This window comes from Sinocyclocheilus rhinocerous, unplaced genomic scaffold (assembly GCF_001515625.1).
Source record: "Sinocyclocheilus rhinocerous isolate Xijiao unplaced genomic scaffold, SAMN03320098_v1.1 scaffold168, whole genome shotgun sequence".
Lineage (NCBI taxonomy): Eukaryota > Metazoa > Chordata > Actinopteri > Cypriniformes > Cyprinidae > Sinocyclocheilus > Sinocyclocheilus rhinocerous.
The window spans coordinates 138,799-145,156 of NW_015635532.1; the positions used below are offsets into that span (position 1 = coordinate 138,799).

Below are 6,358 nucleotides of genomic sequence, written 5' to 3' on the forward strand. Positions count from 1 at the left end.
GTTAAATCCTGTAGTAGGACAGTCATTAACAAAAAGCCACATTTGTGTGGCGTTGTCCGGCAGAGTATGTGAGCGGAGTAGAGCGGCAACAATTTCCCGCTCCACTCCTCGCAACACCGCTCTGCGGCTAAAGTATTTCAGTATGTTTGAAATATCACCGAAATCGGATACAGATGAAGTAGCACTGTACAATTACATTTGTATGAATGTATTATTGAGAGAGCGATTGCGTGTGAATAAGTGTTGTAGTACTTGTTTAAATCATGCTTTCAGCTTAAAATATTCAGTATCTAGAAGGAACAAACATATTCCTTGAGAACTATAACTTCCCGCTCATGTCCATTGCCGTCATCATAGCTTCACATTCTTTCTGGTTTGAGTGATCCTTCTCTATCAAGCTAGCTAAATATGTTTTAACATGTGAATTCTTGCTAAATATGCAGTTATATTACGGGCTGTTGGCATGAATTGTTCTCGTGATGGAGCGGTGGTGGATCGCTCTTGGAGCGAGTGAAAACCACACTCCGACTTTTTAAAAAATCCGCTTCTCGTTCCAGTCAAAATCACACCGCTCCGCTCACATACTCTGATTGTGAGTAACTGTTGCTGTCATGACAGATCTATTTCAGAACCAGCCGCTATCAAAATAATCTGGCTGCGGGCGCGGGCAGATTTGCTGTCATGACAGATCTATTTCAGAACCAGCTACTATCAAAATAATCTGGCTGCGGGCGCGGGCCACATATTATTACTGGCGGGCCAGTTTTGGTTGATGGCTGACACTAAAACACATCCATGATGGAGAATACGCTCACAGAGACACACACACACAGAAATGAAATGTTTAAACTATTATATTAATACTAAATAAGCATGCTTGCACACACACATGCACACACATTAAAATAAATGCAAAATCTTCACCATTATCAAACTGCAAACACTCAAGTAATTTTTTTTTAACAGAGTCAACCCTGAATCCATTTTAGCATTTTTATCTAGAGCAATTTCTTATGTTTTATTTATTTTTTTCTTTTATACTCTTTTCACTTCTTACTCATCATGAAAATAGCCAAGGAACCTGGCATGGCATTAAAACACCAACCAACCAAACCAGCGTTACTATTATTATTATTATTATTATTATTATTATTATTAAATGTAAAAAATAAATAAATAACCTTATTTGTTTATTAATTTTTAATATATATGTATTAGTTATTGACATTGTTTTTGCCAACGTTTCTTGTAATATATGTGTCCGTGTTTGTAAGTGTATTTGTAAGTTGCTTATCCTTGGAAAGAGGATCTCACATTTGCTTTGTGTGTGTGTGAGAGCGAGCAGCTGGTGTGTTTTACTTCGATCATTGATCTCCCTGTAGATCTTAGTAATATAAGATCTGTCTGTCTTTTAACCTGAGCTATATTGAGCAGATTAACCAGTCCTAAACCAGTTTGCACACACATACATGAGCAGGACCCCAGCGAGCGTTTCTGCTGATGTTTTAGAGTATTTGATTGACAGTTGCTCAGATGTGCGGATGTGCGTTTGGTTAAACGTCAGTAACGTTCATGTAATAATTGTCTGTGTCTTTCCAGTGCTTCTAGAGGCACGTGTGTGTGTTTGAACATGTGTACTTTATGCATGCATGCATGAAGTTTTCTACACACCCCTGGCTTGGCCTGGTCAGAAATCATGGTGGGTTTGTTTTCCGCTCAGATGAGTCGACAGGGGCGAAAATAAACCTACAGCTGTCATACACACACACACACACACACACACACACACACAAGTCAAGTCAAGTTGAGCTTTATTGTCATTCCTCTACATGTGTAGACACAGTGGAATGAAATGTCGTGCCTCGCAGGACCAAGATGCTACATACTTATATAAATATAAGCATACTACAATAGAAGTAAGAAACAAATATGAACCTACTGTATATATAGCTAACCTACTGAGAGCAGTAATCTAACTGTACATATACTATAAATATTTGACTATATATACATAATATAAGACAAACTATACAAGTACTTTTACAAAAATACTGTACATGATATTGTGCAAAAGAGGTATTTCAGGGTATTTCACGCGCGCACACACACAGTTCCCATGTTTCTGCTGATGAGGTTACCTCCGTTGTCTTTGTGCATTTGGCTTACACTGCATTAAAGGTATAGAGTTTATCAAACCCACGATCTTGTTATTCTTCCTGTTTCAGCTACAAGAATGTACCATTTAATTACTAATTATTAGTTAGTGATGTGCTATTATTAGTTATGCCATTGATGTTTTTTTTAAAGCAAACATCATTACTGTTATACATTACTCTAATTGATTTATCATCACTACCTTTCAAAAGTTTCCTTTTTTTAAGAAATTAACACTTTTATTCAGCAAGGATGTATTAAATTTATCAAATATGGCAGTAAAGACATTCTAAATATTTCTGTTTCAAATGAATGCTGTTCTTTTGAACTTTCTATTTATCAAAGAATCCTGAAAAACTAAAATGTTGCACGTTTTCCACACAAAAAAATATGAAGCAGCACAACTGTTTTCAACATTGATAATCATAATCATGTTTCTTGAGCAGCAAATCAGCATATTAGAATGATTTCTGAAGGATCATGTGACACTGATGACTGGAGTAATGCAAAAGTCCACAGGAATAAATTAGAGTTTAATTTATAATAAAATAGAAAAACATGATTTTAAATAGCAATAATATTTCACGGTATTATGATTTTTAATGTGTTTCTAAGCAAATGATTGCAGCCTTGGTGAACACAAGACTTCTTAAAAAATATATTTAAAAAGTCTTGTCGGCCCTAAACTTTTGAACAGTACTGTATGTCTGTTTTACATAAAAAAAGAAAATTAATAATTTTTAAGGAATATCTTATAAACAAGAAAAGTAGTCCATATAAATTTTTTTTTTTTTAAATCACAGGATATTATATAAAAAAAATATTTTGTGTTCCACACAAGAAAGAAAGTCAAATAGAACTGAAACGACATGAGAGTGAATAAACAACATCATTTACGTTTTTGGCTGAACAACCCTTTTAATCCGTCATATGATACAGCTGATGTGTGTGACTGTCAGTTTGGCTCAAGAACCGCTCGTTCTTTCTTTCTCTCTAGTAGAATAGTGATGTTCTTATCCTTTATGGCCAGTGAAGGAGGCCAGATCCCTCGAGGGTGGACTGAGAAAGACAGAATAAGAGATAATGTACTTTTGAAGGTTGTGTGAGTATCTCCGGCGCTGGTATGTTTAATTGGATGGTCCACTGTGAACTCCAGTACAGAAAGAGGTCAAACCATTATAGCGAGACCCTTAGGAGAGTGCTGACGGCCTGCCGGCTGTGTGTGTGAGTGTGTGTAAGTGTGTCTCAGAGGGAGAACATCACAAAAAGAGACTGTGTGTGACTATGAGGCATAAAAAAACATGCACACAGTGACGTGATTATTTAAAGAGACAGTTCACCCAAAAGTAAAAATTCTGTCATCACTTTCAGTTTGACCGATTTATTTCCAATTGTTATATGGAAAAGAGCAGCATTAATGTTCCAATAAATATCTTATTTAGTGTTTTCTGAAAAACGAAACTCATACAAGTCATGAGGGTGAGTAAATGATGACTGAATTTAAATTTTTAGGTGACTGTCTCTTTAAGACAGACATTTTTTGTGAGCTCAGACTGAAAATCTTGCATCCTGCTCTGCACACACACTTACAGTCTCCTTGAAGTGACATTGGATGTGTGTGTGTGTGAGAGAGAGAGAGAGAAGAAATCACGTTGTGTTTCTGTAGGGCAGACCCTGAGCTGGTCTCTTGTGTTTGTGTGTGTGTGTGTGTTTTTGTTTGTTGGCATTTCTGTCTGGTTTTGCTGCTTGGATCAGATGCCTGAAGTCTCGCCCACAGCAGAGAATGAGAGATGGTGTGTCTTCACAAGAACAAACACAAATACAGAGTTTGAAGATGATCCATGTGTGTGTGTGGTGTTTGATATCTGTTGGCCAATGTGTGTGTGAGTTCATCGGTTTCATCTGCTGTTGACAAAAATGTTCTGATGTCAATGCAAGTTTAATATATGTATATATATATATTAATAACATTTATTTTAAAAAAATCTTACGGACCTCAAACGGCAGTGTGTGTGTGTGTATATATATATATATATACACACACACACACACACACACAAACACACACACACTGCCGTTCAAATGTTTGAGGTCCGTTAGATTTTTTTTAAAGAAACTTGTATTAATCAAGGATGCATTACATTTATCAAAAGTGACAGTAAAGACATTAATAATATTTTTAAAGATTTCTATTTCAAATAAATGTTGTTCTTTTGAACTTTCTGTTAATCAAAGAATCCTGAAAAATAAAATGTACCGCAGTTTTCAAAAAATATGAAGCAGCAAAACAGTTTTCAGCACTGATAATAATCAGAAATGTTTCTTGAGCAGCAAATCAGCATATTAGAATGATTTCTGAAGGATCATGTGACACTGAAGACTGGAGTAATGATACTGAACATTCAGCTTTGAACAGATTTTGGACCCAAAACGTTTATTTAATGCAGAGATTTCAAAATTTAATATTAGTAATTTAAGTTAATATTAAGTTACTTAAATTAATATTGTATATTTCCAATTCATATTTCAAATGAAAATATTTCATAATTGAACCAGTCTGATGATTCTCTGATGTTGGTCACATGGCAGGCAGATAAACAGATCATTTGCTTCATATAGTAGTAAAATATTTAGTAAGTGCTTTATTTAGATTTTTTATTATTATTTAATTACTCTCTCTTTCCCTGTCTCTGTCATTAGAGGGCAGTGTTTCTCAAGCATCACACTAGATTGTTCATTTCACACACACAGTGACATTGATGAAGTGCAAGTTGTAGCAGCTGTTGTTTAAGAGCCATCAGTGTTTGTAATTACATGTTGGAAATACACACTGATCTATTAACACACACACACACATTTGCGTATCTCGCGTATCTGCTGCATCCACACTGACCAAACTAAATCCTGTTAGATAGATCTGTGTGTTATTGAGGTCCTTGAGTGTGTGTTTAATTGTTTATTGAAATGTGTGTTTGTGTTTGCACAGATGTAGATCGATGTGTTTTGTTCCTTGTGTGTGTGTGTGACCTTCATATTTGTGCGCAGTCACCTCAGCATCTTATTAACTTCACAACATCCAGCGTGTGTGTGTGTGTGTGTCCTGCTCCCTGGAGCTCTGAGCTGTGAAGGAGGGACAGATTGACTGAGTCATAGACCAGTTTCACTTATTGCACTCGTGTGTGTGCGCGTGTAATTAGGTTGCTGTAATTGCTGTAGTAAATCTTGACGTGAGTCTGTGTGTGAGCGGATGGAGCGTTGATTTAAAATCATTACTTTGTGTGTGTGTGTGTGTGTGTGTGTGTGTGTGTGTGTGTGGTGCATTCCTAATCTATCCTCACATTCCTGGAAGTTAAAATATGATTGTGTTCAATTTGTGTGTGTGTGATCAGTAATTCAGGTCGCACTGTGTTTGTGCGTCACTGCTGCAGACCTTCGTGGCCAGAGGAGCCGAGGACACACACACACGCTTTCTCTCCCGAGGTCACTTAGTGCCAGTGTCAGTCAAGAAAGCTCATTAAAATTTATATGCCAAAAAACAACTTTATCACACTTATTCTCCATCCTTTGACAGACTGTTGAACGTAATTATACACTTTAATTGAAATAAACGAGTCTGAAATCTCAAATAATCTGAAATCTCATGCTAGAAGACGACTTCTGTTGTTGTTTTTTCCAACTCTTGTCAGTTTTTAATTTTCTGTAATAAATCGGTCTAAACGTTTGAAGTGAAATGCTGCAGCTCACAGTTGCTCCAGTAGATGGCAGTATGACACCACAAATAGATTTATACTGACTGCTATACAAAATAAAATAAACATTTAATATATGCTTTCCTTTATACATTTATATTTGAAAAATAAATAAAATTAAATATTAAATAAAAAAATGTATAAATATAAAATATATTTTAAACAATCCTTAGAACAAATTATATTTTTTCCTGTAAATGTATAAGATAAGCAATATAAGTGACAATTGATTGTGATTGTGTGTTGTATTTAATTAAATATTTTAAATGAATTATTTTAATGTAATTATACCATATAAGTGATATTCTTATCAATACATATTTTTTAAAATAAATTATATTCACTATTTTTGTGTGTAACTGTACAAGATGAGCATAGTTGTGTGTGTGTGTGTGTGTGTGTGTGTGTGTGTGTACCTGTTTTTCTATTCTGGTGGGGACTTAAACCTGAATACA

General features: G+C 35.3%; 1 protein-coding gene and 1 long non-coding RNA gene across 2 annotated transcripts in view; both read left to right on the forward strand.

Moving 5' to 3' along the window:
- The window catches only part of LOC107747086 (uncharacterized), a 13,735-nt gene extending 9,456 nt beyond the window's left edge, over positions 1-4,279 (forward strand). The window contains exons 2-3 of the long non-coding RNA XR_001640760.1: positions 3,252-3,256; positions 4,268-4,279. This is a non-coding gene — a long non-coding RNA (uncharacterized LOC107747086). The remainder of the gene's footprint in view (positions 1-3,251; positions 3,257-4,267) is intronic.
- LOC107747105 (protein diaphanous homolog 1-like) overlaps positions 1-6,358 on the forward strand; it is a 135,910-nt gene that overhangs the window by 101,091 nt on the left and 28,461 nt on the right. The window lies entirely within an intron of this gene.